The following is a 16,893-nucleotide window of genomic DNA, read 5'->3' as shown; positions in this document are numbered from 1 at the left end:
CCAGCAAGGTCAGCTACAGTAATTTGCTTGGGCCTATGTCTACTTTCAGTATCTTCAAAGATGAAGATACTGTCACTAGAGACTGTCTCTGGGCCCCAGTTCCAATGTCTGACCTCAATCATGAAAAATTTATTTTACCTTACATTGAACTGGAATTTCACATATTTCACTTTATGTTCATTCTACCTGTCCTTTTTGCTATTTACCTTTTAGAATAAACTGGCTCCATGTTCTCAGTACCTTCCCATTAGGAAGTTGAAGACAATAGTAAGGTGCCTCATGTATTTTGTTTTCTCCAACCTGAACATACCAAGTTTTTTCAGCTTCTCCTCTAGTCATATGCTCCAGCTCCCAAATCACTGTAGCAACCTTCAACTTGACTCAGTCCAGTATACCTTTGTCTTTCCCGTTGTGTTGGGCTGACCTTGGCTCTATCACTCTCCCTTCTCAGCTGGGCAGGTGAGAGGAAATCTAACAAAAAGCTTATGGATATCCAGATAAGAACAGGGACAGATTACTCAGGATTGCTGTCACTGGCAGAACAGCCTCAGTTTGGGGAAATTACTTTATTACCAATGAAATTTGAGTAGGATAATGAAAAATAAAATAAAATATTAAAAACTTTCCCTCCACCCATGCCTTCTTCCTGGCACTAACTTTACTCAAGATTTTTTCTACTTCCCCCTCTAAAACATTGCAGGGATGCCACAGAATGGAGGTCAATGCCAGTTCATCACACATTGTCTCTGCCATTCCTTCTTCCTCATGGGCAGGACTCCTCAGACTCTTCCTCTGCTCCAGGATGAGGTCCCTCCCATGGGAGAGAGTCCTCAAAAAACTTCTCCAGACTGAGTTGTTCACACAGGCTGAAGTTCTTAATGAACTGCTCTACCATAGATCTCTTCCATGGAGTTCAGTTCTTCAGGAACAGACTGTTCCAGTGTGGGATATTCCATGGGGTGACAAGTCCTAACAGCAAATCTGCTCCAGTGTAGGCTTCTCCACACGTTCTGCCAGGAGCCTACTTCAGTACCATTCCCATGGGGCCAAGTCTCCTTTCAGTGCTGCAGTATGAAGTTCTCCAGGGGCTGCAGGTGAATATCTGCTCCATTGTGGACCTCCATGAGGTCCAGCCTGCCTGATTGTGGTCTTCACCACAGATTGCAGGGGAGTTGTGCTGTGGCGTCTAATACTTTCTCCCCCTCCTTTTTCACTGACCTTGGTGTGTGCAGGGCTATTTCCCTCATGGTTTCATACCTCTCTCCAGCTAAAATTACAGTTTTTATGCCTTTCTTGAATACATTATCCCAAAGGTGATAGCATCACTGATGGGCTCATCCTTGACCAGCTGTGGGCGCACCTTGGCGCCAGCAGGCATCTGACAGGCATTGTCTCTGTCAGATACATGGGAAGCTTCCAGGAGCTTCTCACAGAAACCACCCTTGTAACCCGCCTTGTTCTATAACCTTGCCATTCAGACCCTTTACACTCATACTGGCCTTTTAATATGATGCACTGTAAAAATGTCTATTTCTCATAAATGATTATGAAAGAGCCTAAGGTGACTAGCTCAAATACAGAAGTCTAGTGTGTATGTACATGAAAATTAGGTGAGATTTCCAGTTCCACATATTAAGCGGATCCTGCAAATGCAAAGCAAAAGAAATTGTTGTAAAAACCTATCCTGAAGTATCAGACTATGGATAGGGATTTTGAGAGAACACAAGATACAGCGGGTAAGAAGTTCTGCGAAATAGAACAGGCAATTTTGAAACTGCTAATGGATAAAAAGTCACCACAATTCAAAGATGGGACAGAAGATAAAATAATGAGTAAGAATAATACAGTGATTATTTGGTATAGTCAAAGGAAAAAATGAGAAGATCAAATCCAGGGGAATTGAGAGGGTGCACAAAGGGTTATATATATACAACTAGAAACAAATTTTTCCAGGGCAACAACAAGTTGTATGCTTCCTTGAATCAATATGAATCTGTTTTGAGAAATAAACAACCAAGCTTTTGAATATGAACTAGTTTTTAATTTTATTTTCTCTTTTCTTTCCTTGTCAAAAAACATATGATCATATTTAGAGGCTGCTGCTCTTCATTTATCAATAACCACTGTACTGTTTTCTGCCAAAAATGGTACATTTCCCTTTGCAGAACTGAGATAAAGATTTTTACTGTGTCAGGAGGACAAATATGAACATTATCTTGATCACATATTAACAGATTGAATGGCAAGTAATCTAATTGCAGCAAAGAAGCAAGGGAAAAATTCATTCATTATAGCACAGAATTTTCTCAAAAAGAAACTTAATAAAAAAGATAAACTTTGTAAATCTGCTGCATTTTAATAAATGTTGTATATTTGCTAAAAAATTTAACTAGTCTTATAAATTTTTCATACGTGTACTTCAAATAAGAGTACTGAGAACATAATTTTTACATATAAAATTACATTTACTAATAAAGTACATAAATATATATTTATATAAACACTATAATGAAGTGACCTGATATATGTATCTATATTTGTGATATTATTTTTGAGGTAATTTATTTTAATCATATTTTTGAAATTGTATACTGCAGGCTGAGAACTGTACTTTTGATTTCCTACAAGTTTTAATATTTCAAAAGTATAACTTTCTGATCTTAATTTTTAATAATTTCTGCAGAAGTATAGGGAATTTCTGCATTAGAGAGTAGAGTAGGAAGTAAATAGAATATGGCTTCAAAAACACTAGTAATTTTTGTAGGCCCTCAGTACCTAGAAGGAGACTACTAAAAGAAAGATAGAGAGAGACTTTTCACAAGGGAGTGTAGTGGTAGGTCAGCAGGGGAAGGCATTAAGCTGAAGAAGGGTAGGCTTAGAGGAGATATTAGGAGGAAATTCTTTCCTGTGAAGGTGGTGAGTCACAACAGGTTGCCCAGAGAGGTTGTGGATATCCCATCCCTGGAGGTAAATAAGCCCAGGTTGGAAGGTGTCCCTGCTCATGGCAAGGGGTTGGAACTAGATTATCTTTAAGATCTCTTCAAATCCAACCACTCTATGATTCTGTGATTGATCCTCATTTAGCTGAGGTTATTGTAGATGCAGACAAATATAAACACTTGTAGAAACCACATCAGTTTAGAATATATGAAGAGAAGCAATTAATAGTGTCACAAGTATCAAGGGTTTTTTTAACATTTAAAATCTAAAGTAGGAAAATTAGCTATCCTCAGGCTCTTATTCAACCCTTCAAAAACACACAAAGAAAAAAAACAAGGTGAAAAATCTTTATTTTCTGTGGCGGTCAGATGTAACAAAAACATTGGTTTTCTAGTCCTTTCCTTTCTGTGAATTTTAATTGTTTAATAATTTGATTGTATTTGCTCTCCAGTTTGTGAATTTGTGAAAAGGAATTTGTAATTCACATCTATCTAATTGTCTATTTTCATGAAAATTTTATCAGTGTTTTTCAGAATGTGTCACTACTGCTAAATTTGCTAAAAGCTCAGCTATAGATCTAAGAGGTGCTGGAAAAGGAAAAGGAAGAAAATAAACTGAAATTCTTAGTGATTGTATAGTCAATTCAACATCAAGTTTCAACAGTGCAATGCAGGGCTTCTTTTGCATTTTGCTATACATGTAATCATATGCACTGTGTTCTTCTAAGCATAATGTTTAATTTATATGACAATAATTTATGCTGTTGTTGAATTATTTAACTTTCAGGTAGTCTATGCTATAATGTAAGGAATGTGTTTTTCTTTGATTCTAACTGTTACATTGTCATCATGATGAAAATAGCACATTATGCATTTTATTACTGTATTATTACATTGTGTTCTTTGAGAATTGTCACTTGGTGCAACTACTTTTGCAGCCAATTCTATGAGGTTCCTCAGCCAATTTGTATTTTCTTGTTGATTTTCTTTGCTGTTACTTCACTGAAGGTGCCCAGACACATAAATGGTATTTGCCTTATGTCAGCATGACATTAAAAGCCAAATCATTTTAGAATTAATGTTTTAAAATTATTTTGATAGAAATTTAGTCTCTGGAACTTGGATATTTCCCTCATGCTATCTCTAAATACCTCCTTTTATTGAGTAAAAATATTGCTTTAGTAAATCCTGTGTAACACCATTGGTCCAAATGGAATTGCAAATCCATCCATCAGTACACATAACATCTCACCATCTTCATCAACAATGTGATCTACCAAGTATTGGATGAGAAGTGCTACAAGTGAATCTATTTGAATATGTCCACATGCATTTATCAGGGTGTTGGGTCATGAAAACATATCCTTGACAGCCATTCTCATTTAATGGACAGGACAATAGTTAATAGTTACTGGTTCTTATCTTACCTTGCAGTTTTTTTATAGGGATGTCTCCTATGGGCAGCTACAAACATCCTTGTCTCTTTGGTGAATCACTCGCATATTTCTCAAAGCCCCTTGTGTATTTTGTCTCTCTGTGGTAATACAATATCACAGAAATGCTTAGGTTGTACTGGTTATGCTGTTGCATTGGCTACACAGTTCCAGTGCATTTAGTCTGGGGGTCAAGGTAAGCAAATAATTATATCTTGTTTAGTGCACTTTAATTTATGCTTGTAATAGACCTCAGTTCAAGCTACAGGAGTCAGGGTATGAAGTTGGTTATATTGAGATAAGATGTTCATACTGTTTCCCTTTTGATATTTATCTTGTCTAGGCACTTTGATAGCATGATTCCATTGTAATATGATATTTCATTTTCAACATGCTACCAATACTACCAATAAATATTTATCACAAATAATATCAGGACACTGATTTTAATTGCCTTTATCAGGAGAGCAGTTTGACAGCAACCATATGTATTCAGCTCTTTTTTCAAACCCTGGCAAAGTTTTAAACTTAATAAGATAGAGTGTACTTCACAAGAATTTATAAAACAAAATACTTTCATGTCTTGTATTTTAGAGGAATCCCTGCCAGTGGTAGAGGGGGTGCAAGTAGATGATGATTAAGGCCACTTCCAACTAAAACAATTACTTGATTCTATATCCTGCTAGAGGGTTAATAGGGGAATAAAGGATGAATGTAGCAATAAAGAGGACCACTTTCAGAATTCAGAATTCTGACTTCAGCAAGGTAGGCTACTACAGTGTCTGTCATCGGGGACCTCAGAGTTTTAATTGTGAGATTGCTGCCTCTCTAAATACCTGCTCTTCAACTCAGCTCTGTTTCATTTTGGGAAGTGTCTTTAACAGCTGCAGTCATACAGAGTGCTGTGACTCCTAATATCAACAAACATATTGAAACATCTTTATGTGAAAACAGTCCTAGAAAGAAGCATTTTTTTTATTATTTACGAGTAGATCAGTTCTACTATCATTGCTTTTTTCACAAGATCATTATTACAAATTTTTGCATATGTTTTAAGTACTGGCAATTGAATCTTTGAAGTTTTCAAAAGCTGAGACCAAGCTAATGAAAATGAAAGATGAACATTTGGATCATAATTCGAATCATGTTTTAAATCTGAAGTAGTAAAATGGACCAACCTGAGATTTTAAGTTGACTATTAGACATGCATTATGATTTTCCAGGAAAAAAATCTATAATGACTTCTGGCACACATCTTTAATGCTTTGGATTTCTATCATAAACCAGAATGGCTCCAAAGATGCCATAACTACCTGTTGACTCAATTATGTGTGAAATAAGGAGGATGCATATTGTAGGCCTCAATGGCTCTAAATGCAAGGCTTTTTAAAATAACTGTTCTGTATAACTTTTTTTATTAATGTTGAAGTGACAAAAATCACAGATATTAAAAAACATCTATGTGTATGTGTATATATTCACTGTGAAACTTGTCATGGGGGGAAAGGAATACCAAAAAGTGTACTTGCCAGAACTCAATCTTTTAGGTAGAAGATCAGAGGAAATAGGTGTGTCAGGGTAAGGGTTTTACCTTACTCACACTGATGTACGTTGTGATTACTACTCCAGAGTGGATGTTGGCAACATCCACAGAAGTCAATACTCCTTCCAGCCACTCAATGCTGTTGTTCATGCCACGGCTGGGCTTCAACACACAGCAGTTCCACTGTGGGCACTTTGCTTCTATGTGATTTCATATGGGTGAATTAAAACATTTCCAGCACATCTCTACAGGCAAGGGTCTTTAGAGGAAATTAGATCAGTCCACAAGCACACACATTATGCACCTTTCTATTTTCTGGTATTGGTCTGACAGTTGTTGATCTGTGGCTAATGTTAACGCTCATGACACTCGGTGTTTACAGTATTGTCCTGGGTTGACTATATGATGCTTTTATCCACAATCATCTGTGCTGTTTATGCTTACTCCAGTACAGTACTCCAGGTACAAGGGAACTGGTCTCTGTCTGGACTTTATGCTGCTTCTTGCATTTCATGACCCTTCATGCATTTCACCTCCCAGTTCTTCAGCCACTTTTCAACACAAATCCCAGACTTATCATCTACCTCATACTTTATCCATTTGTCTATGGGAGTGTTACTGGCTAAAGCGGAGATATATTCAACTTCTACTTGAAAAATTTTGTTCATCACTCAACAGAGCACTGAAACTCCTATTTCTAAATGCTTCTGTGGTGTAAAAATCTTTTCCTTCCAGTTCTGATTTTAGTTTTCCAAATTTGAATGTCTCTGTGAACTTTTCAAATGCAGGAAGACTTAATTTAAGTTTGATAAATTTTGGCAAATAAGATAACAGAGCTGCCAAAGCAGTCATGAGTTGGCTGAGAAAATGTCTTCAAAAGAGGTTAAGTCCTGCTCCTCTCTTCTGGTGAAGCAGTAGTTACAGTTCACATTCAGGAGTGCTGAATTTGAAAGTCTCTGCACAATTAAGTAACTACAGAAATTTTGACTCTGAAATATTGAAAATATTTTTCATCATTTAGGTATTTTGTGGTGCAGTAAAAAAAAAAACAAATTCTTGTAAAAATGTAACTTTACAGAAGTAAAGAGATCACAAATATGCCACAGAAATTGAGCTTCTTGTTTTGCACAGTGCTTGATAAGAATACAGACTGTTGTTAAGAGGTTTTACAAAAATGAGCATATGGAATTGCACATTTTAGGAAGGAATTTTGATGAACATTTGCATTTTTCTTCAGTTCATAAAAGTAAATTATTTTAAGCTCCATGCTCCTTGTAATCCAGTTGCCATTAGAACAGAAGGTTCAAAGGACTAGACAATGAAAGTTATGATAGCCTCTTACGCCTCTAAAGTCCTATACTGAATGTAATACATGAAATTAGTATGAAATCTTGCTTGATAGTTTAGACCACTGAAGTGGTCTCATTCCAACATTTTTAAAGCTAAGATAAAAATAACTGAAGATGTACACATTGAAATCCTTTCTCCATTGAATGATACAAAACTTAGTATAGTGCACCTGTTCTGAGGGAAAAAAATACAACTTATAATCAGGTCAAGAGAGTTGAAAATAAAACAAAGGAAGTATTCTTTTCTCCCCTGATCTTGCTCTAGGTGTTCTACTCAATTATGTGCAGGAAAATTAAAAAAAATAGTAAGTGAATTAAAACAATACAAGTTATTCACTGTTTTAGTTTTTTAAGTTGCTTGGACATTATTTTTCTTTTCTCTCTCTAAGCTATTGTAGGAGAACTATATTGAATGATCGGAGAACTTATTTGGAGACCACAAGAGGTTATCAAATCTAACAGACCTCTCAAGTCTGACTTTAAAGACAGTTATATTTTCTGTGGGTCTTATGCAGCTCATAAGCTTTTGAAAATTTCCAAGGCTGTAAGTTCCACAGCCTCTCCAGGCAAACATAATACATAATCTCCAAGGACACAGAGTGCATCACCACAGTCTTCTTCACCAGCTACAGGGGAACTTTTGCACCTGTAGCCTGTAATACCTTCTTCTTCTTCACTGGACTTCATGTCTTTTCCACTCTTTTTAAATATGTTATCACAGAGGCACCACCAAGATTGCTAATTGCCTCAGCTTTACTCAGTGGTGGAGCTCCATCTTGGAGCATCCTGAACTGGCTCCATGGGGGCAGCCCCTGATGTCTACAGAGGCCACTCCTGCAGCCCCTTGATACAAAAACCTTGCCACACTAACCCAGTACAATCTTCATTGTGCAAGCTTTTTTCTTGGTGGCTTTCACATCCTGCCTGCTACACTCTTCTCTTGAGAAGGTCCTTCAAACTAAGAGGTGGAAACTGATCCCAAAGGAAGCTCTAACTCTTCCTCTCTGCAGGCACTGTCTGTCAGATGACACTGGGTGCTCTGGTTAGGATCCAGCCTTCTTCCTGGCTCTACCACCACATAATTTCACAGAACAGAAACAAACTTTTTTTATACAGTAAAATATCAAAAGATAAATAAAACAAGTGCCATTTCAAATACTTAGTTGCTTGTTTGGAGTGAGTGGATGTGTGGTGCTTTGTTGCCAGCTGGATTAAAACACACCATTGCCATTATTTCATACATTTCCATAAATATGTTTTTAAATTACAATAATTTAATTATAATATTTTGTGGTTCAGAGGCAAAACTGCAAAACCAGGTGTAAAAATCAGCCATTGACAAGTTCATACTTTGATGCAGTTTCTCTCAAGAAATAAACCCCAACAAAAGCCACGAGATCACTAGTAATTTCTAAAATCTCAAGTATTATGTTATTTATAATCTTTCACATTTTTCATGCTTGGTTTAAAGACATGACAAATTTTAAAGACAAAATTGCATTTATAAATCATGGTAAAAAACGTTCTTCCTCGTAGATATTAAAAATAATGAGAAAGAAAAAATAGTTGAATTTCAAGTTGATTAATTGATGCATTTACTTCTAGGTAATTTTTTTCCTTTTTTTTGTTGAAGGAATCAATTAAAGTAATTTCTGCTTTCCTCTGTATTCCATTTTTTATTAATTCATTCTTATGTCTTATGCTCCTCAGAAACAGTAAATATCAGGGTTGAGAACCTTGAAATCTAAATGAGTATCAATGCTGCAGAGCTTCTAAGCTTTATTGTTTCACAGAACAATAGGAAATAGTTTGATCATCAAGAAATATTTATATATTTTTCTGTTGTATTTATATTCATACAAGGCCTGCCCAAATATTTTAATTTAAATTATCTTTGTTTGTAAGCAATAAAAGCACTAATCTTTTCCCAAAGTTCATTTTACATGAGAAAAAGATACAATTTATTTTTTTGTTAGAAGACAGCAGTAAAGGCATGGTTGACTGATATACAGACTGTTTATTTTTGTTAAAAAAATTTTGTGAGTTTTCAATTTCAAATCATGGTCTACTAAAACAGAAAATTTAAAAAAATAATCCTAGGTACATTTTTAACCAAATATATACATAAGAGTTCAGGATGTTGCATCTTTTGGTTTTTTTGTTTTGGCTTGTTTTTTTGTTTGTTTGTGTTGTGTTTTTTTTTTGTTTTTGTAAAAAAGACAAAGTACGGGCTTTATGTGCCAAGATTTTACTTGTGTTTAAATGTTTCCTTCCTTCTTTATAGAATAAAAAACAATAAATAAGACCTCTGTACACCATTTAGTAGAAAAGTTACTTTTCTTATCAGTACAGAAGAGTCCAACTTCCTTAAATCACATTCAAAACATGAATGTGGAGAGAAAAAGGGCAACTCTGAGGATATCACTGAACTTTAATTTATTTCCAGGTAACATAAACATTTAGTTACTGATTCAGGATTTGCAAAAAAAAAAAGCAAAAAACAAAAAAAAAAAAACTAAGAAGACAAAATCTTAGAGTGCTTATAGAACAGAGATTTCCTCTGCTTTCATCTGGGCTCCATCTCTCCCTTCCCCTCGCTCCTGCCACACCTCACCTTCTGCTGGCCATTGACTGGTGGCGAGGGAACAGGGTCCACCCCACGGCTCCCCTTTGTCCCTCATCTTTCGCTGTGTCCTCATCAAATCGTGTCCTCCCCTGCCACCCTTGGTGCCCGCTGTGCCTTCCCTGCCATCCTTAGTGCCCTTGGTGCCCGCTGTGCCTCCCTGCCATCCTTGATGTCCTTGGTGCCCGCTGTGCCTCCCTGCCATCCTTGGTGCTCTTGGTGCCCGCTGTGCCTCCCCTGCTGCCCTTGGTGACCGCTGTGCCTCCCTGCCATCCTTGGTGCTCTTGGTGCCTGCTGTGCCTCCCCTGCTGCCCTTGGTGCCCGCTGTGCCTCCCTGCCATCCTTGGTGTCCTTGGTGCCCGCTGTGCCTCCCTGCCATCCTTGGTGCCCGCTGTGCCTCCCCTGCCATCCTTGGTGCCCTTGGTGCCCGCTGTGCCTCCCTGCCATCCTTGGTGCTCTTGGTGCCTGCTGTGCCTCCCCTGCTGCCCTTGGTGCCCGCTGTGCCTCCCTGCCATCCTTGGTGCTCTTGGTGCCTGCTGTGCCTCCCCTGCTGCCCTTGGTGCCCGCTGTGCCTCCCTGCCATCCTTGGTGTCCTTGGTGCCCGCTGTGCCTCCCTGCCATCCTTGGTGCCCGCTGTGCCTCCCCTGCCATCCTTGGTGCCCTTGGTGCCCGCTGTGCCTCCCTGCCATCCTTGGTGCCCGCTGTGCCTCCCCTGCCATCCTTGGTGTCCTTGGTGCCCGCTGTGCCTCCCTGCTGCCCTTGGTGCCCTTGGTGCCCGCTGTGCCTCCCTGCTGCCCTTGGTGCCCTTGGTGACCGCTGTGCCTCCCTGCCATCCTTGGTGCTCTTGGTGCCTGCTGTGCCTCCCCTGCCGCCCTTGGTGTCCTTGGTGCCCGCTGTGCCTCCCCTGCCATCCTTGGTGCCCGCTGTGCCTCCCCTGCCGCCCTTGGTGTCCTTGGTGCCCGCTGTGCCTCCCTGCCATCCTTGGTGCTCTTGGTGCCTGCTGTGCCTCCCCTGCTGCCCTTGGTGCCCGCTGTGCCTCCCTGCCATCCTTGGTGCTCTTGGTGCCTGCTGTGCCTCCCCTGCTGCCCTTGGTGCCCGCTGTGCCTCCCTGCCATCCTTGGTGTCCTTGGTGCCCGCTGTGCCTCCCTGCCATCCTTGGTGCCCGCTGTGCCTCCCCTGCCATCCTTGGTGCCCTTGGTGCCCGCTGTGCCTCCCTGCCATCCTTGGTGCCCGCTGTGCCTCCCCTGCCATCCTTGGTGTCCTTGGTGCCCGCTGTGCCTCCCTGCTGCCCTTGGTGCCCTTGGTGCCCGCTGTGCCTCCCTGCTGCCCTTGGTGCCCTTGGTGACCGCTGTGCCTCCCTGCCATCCTTGGTGCTCTTGGTGCCTGCTGTGCCTCCCCTGCCGCCCTTGGTGTCCTTGGTGCCCGCTGTGCCTCCCCTGCCATCCTTGGTGCCCGCTGTGCCTCCCCTGCCGCCCTTGGTGTCCTTGGTGCCCGCTGTGCCTCCCCTGCCGCCCTTGGTGGCCGCTGCCCCCAGCACGGCCAGGCTGCGGTGCCGGTCGGGCTGTGCCAGGCCGGGGCAGTGCGTGGCCGCCTTCCTCACGGGTCAGCCTGTGTTGCCCAGTCCAAGCCTCCAGGCAGGCACAGACTGTGTAGGTATTGTAGTGTTTTCCCCCAGCACAGGCAGTTTTTGTGGTTCTATCTCAGCGGTGGTAGGTGGGAAGGTGATTTATTATGTTTAATCTAGGTTCAAGCACCATTTAAACTCCTCACCTCTTTAGCTACAGATGCATTATTTGACTTTTTTATTTTACTGGTATACAGCGCAAAAGTGCAAAGTGAGAGATTTGAGGATATGAATCATGTCAATTTATAGCCATCACTGGGTTTATTTGGAATTTAAAATCTGTGAGTTTTACAAATCGATACAGAAAATAAGACTTCCATCTGTCCTCAAGAATTGTTTTATATCCCTCTATTCAAAAGCTGTATGAACTTTATGTAAGTCGAAAATGAAAAATCTTGTGCAAAGCTGTCCTGAAAACTTTTCAGTTGATACATGTTTTACAGTCTTTATATTTCAATTTCTTAAATCTGTAAGGTTATTCTTTGTGCATTAATTATGAGGAAAGGCTGAAATATTTTCATTGTTATAGAGTTGTAGAAAAGTCAACATATAAATGTTTCTCCGATATATATTTATGTATCTATCTTGCATTATATTTTGGAGTTTCTATAATGTATCAGAATATTATAAAAATAAATATATACATTATAATTCAGACACTGATCTCTATACTGTACAGATCCATTCTTTTAATCTCTGACTCTAAACATTACCTTATTGAGACTAAATTGAAGAGCTAGTTTTTATTTAGCAGAGCAAGATCATGCTAATCTAATGAGAAGGTCTTTGACCCAGGTCCACTGGATTTTTGTGGTTGGTTACCAAAGCTTCAAGGTTTATTGAGGATCAGGCAGAGTGAACACAGAACAGACTGATAGGGGATTTTCTTGCACTCTTTTGATTAAGTGGGGTGACCAGAAACACATCTCCAGTGTCTGTATGCAAGCAAATGTGGCATGGGAAGCCCAAGAATAACAACTTCACATGCAATAGAGATCAATGACATTATTAAAATCACAAAGCCACAGCAAAACAGTTGGCACTGCTGGAGTTCTGGGATAGACATATACAGAGTCTCCAAGAAAAGCAGGCAGGAAAAAAAAGCAATAAGTGTTGTTTGTGCAAAGGAGGAAACAGAGGGAACTGACATTGCCTATAGAGCTTCCTAAAGATATTTTTGTTCCTATGTGATCTATTACTGCGGTCATTAGTGAGTTTCATAATCAGACTGTAATACTACAGACTTTAAAACTGAGTTTAACTTTTTAAGGTGTTTCTCACTTTAGACTTTAGACTGTATAGTTTCTATTAACAAAACAAGAAACTAAATCAAAGCTGGGAGGGTTTTTGTGAAGACAGTATAGGATGTGCAGAAAATGTAACTGTTTAGTTTGCTATAAATATCTAGATAGATAAGATGATGTGATACATTGTGTACCAGATTAAAGCTTGATCTACCATGCAATCTCATTGAATTCCCAATGAAATCCACAAATTTGCATGTCCTATAAATCACTGATGACATTGCCTGTATTTGATCATCCATTTTACTGAAATTTACAGTTTAATATTTATATAACATTATTGTGAATATCACTGAAAGCCACAAGAATAAGCAGAAAATTAAATAAGACATAACTAGAAAAATATATTTTCAAAATTTATTATGAAAAATGAACAGTGAACAGCAAACCAGGAAGACAAAAAGGTAAAACTTTATGACATCAGATTTCACTTGAGATTAGTTGAACTTGTACACATTTCACATCATTTTTTTTAATGGGTATTTAATAATAAGATTGTAAAAGAAAAAAAAAGATATAAAAACATTCAGGTATCTATGAAAATAGAACAAATCTATGCCCACAAATAAAAAATGAAAAGCAAACCCCCAAAACATTACTTTCATAATCATCACTCATCATGATATCAGTGATACTCCCTCTGCACAAGAGCCCTTATGCATATTCAAACAGTGATCTTAATTTGAATCCAAAATACCTTGAAAAGCTTTTTAATGCCAAGTCCCCTCTTGCATATCACTTTGAAAAATCTTCCCCTTTCAGCATATGGTTAAGATCAGAGAAATATGTTAGGAAAAATGACATCTTGGCAGTAAGTGTATTTTTTGCATTTATGCCTTCATATCACATTTGCAAGATTGTTATTGGATAAAATTTCCTAGTACATGACCAATTCCACTTAATTTGAAAGTATGAAGTATGAATTTTAAAAGTAGATTGTGAAAAAAATCAGTATTAGCTATGTATTTGTAATTGAACAATGTCAGACTCTATCAAGTCTTAACTGAACTGTTGTCTTATAATTTCTGTGAATGTTTTTCTTCATATTTGGTAACTGGAAATTAAAAGGATATGGATGCACACAATTCTTTCAAGGTATTTAGGTGCTTTACTGCTATTTAGCTACAACATTTTGACTGCAGTGATCGTAGCATGTATTGGGTGTGGAAGCATGCAGCACATACACATACAACATAACTGTATCCTTAAATGCTTTTGATAACCAACAAATAGATAAATACATTCTCATTAACTACTATCTTCCATCCTTTCACAGACAGGTATTATTTTCCCATTTCATGGACTTCATCCTCCCCTCCAGATGCTCAAAAATAGGCTGTGGTTTGGGATCCATTCATCAGGATGGGTGCCTACGATAGGAGAAGCAGCACACTTGATGATTGGGCACCAACACTAGCCAGATCCAGGTCACTGCCACACTGTCCTTGCTCCTCACAAAATTCACTCTCCATTGGTTCATGTTATTCCTGCTATTTTGCTCCCTGCTTCATAAAACTTGCACCACAGATTATTTTTCCCCCAAGATTAAATGTCCTTGAGGCACACACACAGGTTTCCCTATCCTGCCGCTTTAGCCATTAAGTATACTGTGGTCCTCTTTTCCCATGGAAATGGGGTTTAGGCTTTTAAATATCTTTGAGGATTCCTACCTTGGTAGTTTCTTAGAGGTAATTCAGAGAGTTACAGAAAGGCATAGAAAGAGATTATTGTGGATCTGTTCCAAAACCACAGCAAAGTTTATCTTTCCTCTCTTCCTTGTTCACATCTCCTTACTGGGCTTGTTGCACTTTGATGATCAGCCAGAAACTAAATGTTCCCGTACCAGTTATTCTTTCATTTGCAACATTTCATAGCTGACATCTAAGAAATTATGCTGCTTCAATTGTGATAGAAATAGGGGTGCTAAAAGCAGGTTGCACAAGATACAATTACTATTTTTTTTTAATTTGTCAGGGTCTTGTGCACTATGAATTTAGTGGTAGAACTCCTGTCAACAGTGTTTGTCAATTTACTTGAGAATCAAAATCTTTTTTTACACTGTCTTCACAACTTAAGGCACCAAACATTTGCATGGGCATAATGCTTTTCAGTCTTCTCACAGATAGGAGCTTTTGCCTATGGGAATCTGATTGCAAGACTTGAACCAAGCAAATTATATTGTCAGCAGAGGAAAATAAAATCACAGTACAGTAATTCTGTTGTTTATTGTTCTAATGCTTGCAATACACTAAAATGATATCCAGTGTGCTTTTGGTTATATATGCAACACTTAAATGTAGGTAATATAAATTGTATTTGTAGCAAATTTGTTGCATGAATCAGAGTAGAAACCATGATGATTTGTTTGGGCCATCTTGCTGATGGTAGCAAAAATCACACTTTGGAAAAATGCCAGCTGTGGCTCAGAATAAATGGCACACTCATTGACATTGTTTATATTTTTAAACAGTGTCACACTAATTATTTAAGTTTCGGTGTGTTATAGCAACTTTATTAGTAAACAGTTTGTTATATTTCTAGGAACTAAGATATGTTTCTCTGCAATTCACTTGTGAAAAGCAGAACATGAATTCTGCAATACAGTAAGAAAGTTTGCTAGTGTAAACTAGCAGTTTAAAATTAATTTTATTTATTATTCCTTTCACAGTATGGGGCCAGAACCTGTGATGTGATGAGGTTTCTCAGTTTTATTGTATTTAGTGGATTCAAAGTGCTTTGCCTAATTAGTAAGAATAAATTTAAGATATGTTTTTACTTTGTATTTGTTTGGGGTTTTTTTTTTGTTTGTTTGTTGTTTTTTTTTTTTTTTTTAAATCTGGCCATGGCATAATTTAGCAGAATTTTTAAAAGACAAAACTTGGTATTTTAAACTCATAAATTACTGTAAGAAAGAGTAATGAATTTTTTCTTTCTGTTAAAAGTGAGCCAATTTGTGTGTCAGAATTCTTTAAACTTTTTGTTTCGTGATCCTATACTCCTTAAAGTTGGGGTTTTTTTTTCTATCTTTATCATTCATTTGTCATCAGTATTGGCTGGATTTTCAGACTCTGGGGCAAGTTTTACTCATACTAACACTCTAATTGAGCAGAAACAATCTTCAAATATGCTTCAAGCATTTAGGTAACAGACTGAAGAAATAATGCAATATGATATTTCCATTCAAGTTATTTGAAAGATATTTCCATGTTTGAAAGAAAAAACACTAAATTTGCAAATAATTTTATTAGCTCAAATAGATCCTCAAAAATATTTTTTGAGTTATTAGGCATCTATATTCTATTAATAAGGAAGATACAGAACATCAATCATGTGCGAATTGTTCCATCATAGAATAAGTTATTTTAGAACTGATTTTGTGAATATCCAATGTTTGCCTGGTATATCCAGCATAAGATCACATGCTAAAAAGCAGAATAATTTTAGTTTCAGAGTCATTGTTAAAAAAAAAAAAATCATTGTGATAATTGGTCAAATAGTTTCACTGTTCACAGTTTGATATGACATGAAAAATGCATTCCTATGGTAAAATAGTAAATATTTGATCTATTAAAACTTATTATATTGATGTAAACATCTTAATTGTGAAAGCATCTTGCATCTGACATTAAGAAATCACGTGTGAATGGCTTTGGTTTGAAAACTCATCAGCTGTTTGAAAATGAGAAAATTATTTCTCAATAATAAACCTAGTGACTCAAATAAAATATGGCAATACAGTTATTATATAATAGGTAAGATTCTCATGCTTCTTTTCTCAGTATAATGTGACTGTTGAACTTCACATGTCAGATTGTTTATTTTAGGAATTAAACTCGATTCATGAAAACATTTTTGGTTAAGAAAAAGAAGAAATAGTGACATTTTTGCTTGCTATTGTAAATTGACTAAAACTATGCTAATCAAGATTTATAATTATTAATAAATAGTAGATTATAAAAATATGTGCTGGCACAAGTATAATCATCCTTAAGTAACTGGTAACTTGGAGCAATTACTTTTATAACACCTTAATTTTGGAGCATCATTCCAAGTCAAACATGTTAAAAACTTTTTACCA

At 37.8% G+C, this 16,893-nt stretch overlaps 1 protein-coding gene across 6 annotated transcripts in view; it reads left to right on the top strand.

Annotated features, from left to right (window-relative positions):
- CSMD3 (CUB and Sushi multiple domains 3) overlaps window positions 1-16,893 on the top strand; it is a 578,243-nt gene that overhangs the window by 174,352 nt on the left and 386,998 nt on the right. The gene's annotated exons all lie outside the window — the stretch shown is intronic.

Source organism: Lonchura striata, chromosome 2 (assembly GCF_050655825.1).
Source record: "Lonchura striata isolate lonStrDom1 chromosome 2, ASM5065582v1, whole genome shotgun sequence".
Lineage (NCBI taxonomy): Eukaryota > Metazoa > Chordata > Aves > Passeriformes > Estrildidae > Lonchura > Lonchura striata.
This window is presented reverse-complemented; position numbering and strand designations above follow the sequence as displayed.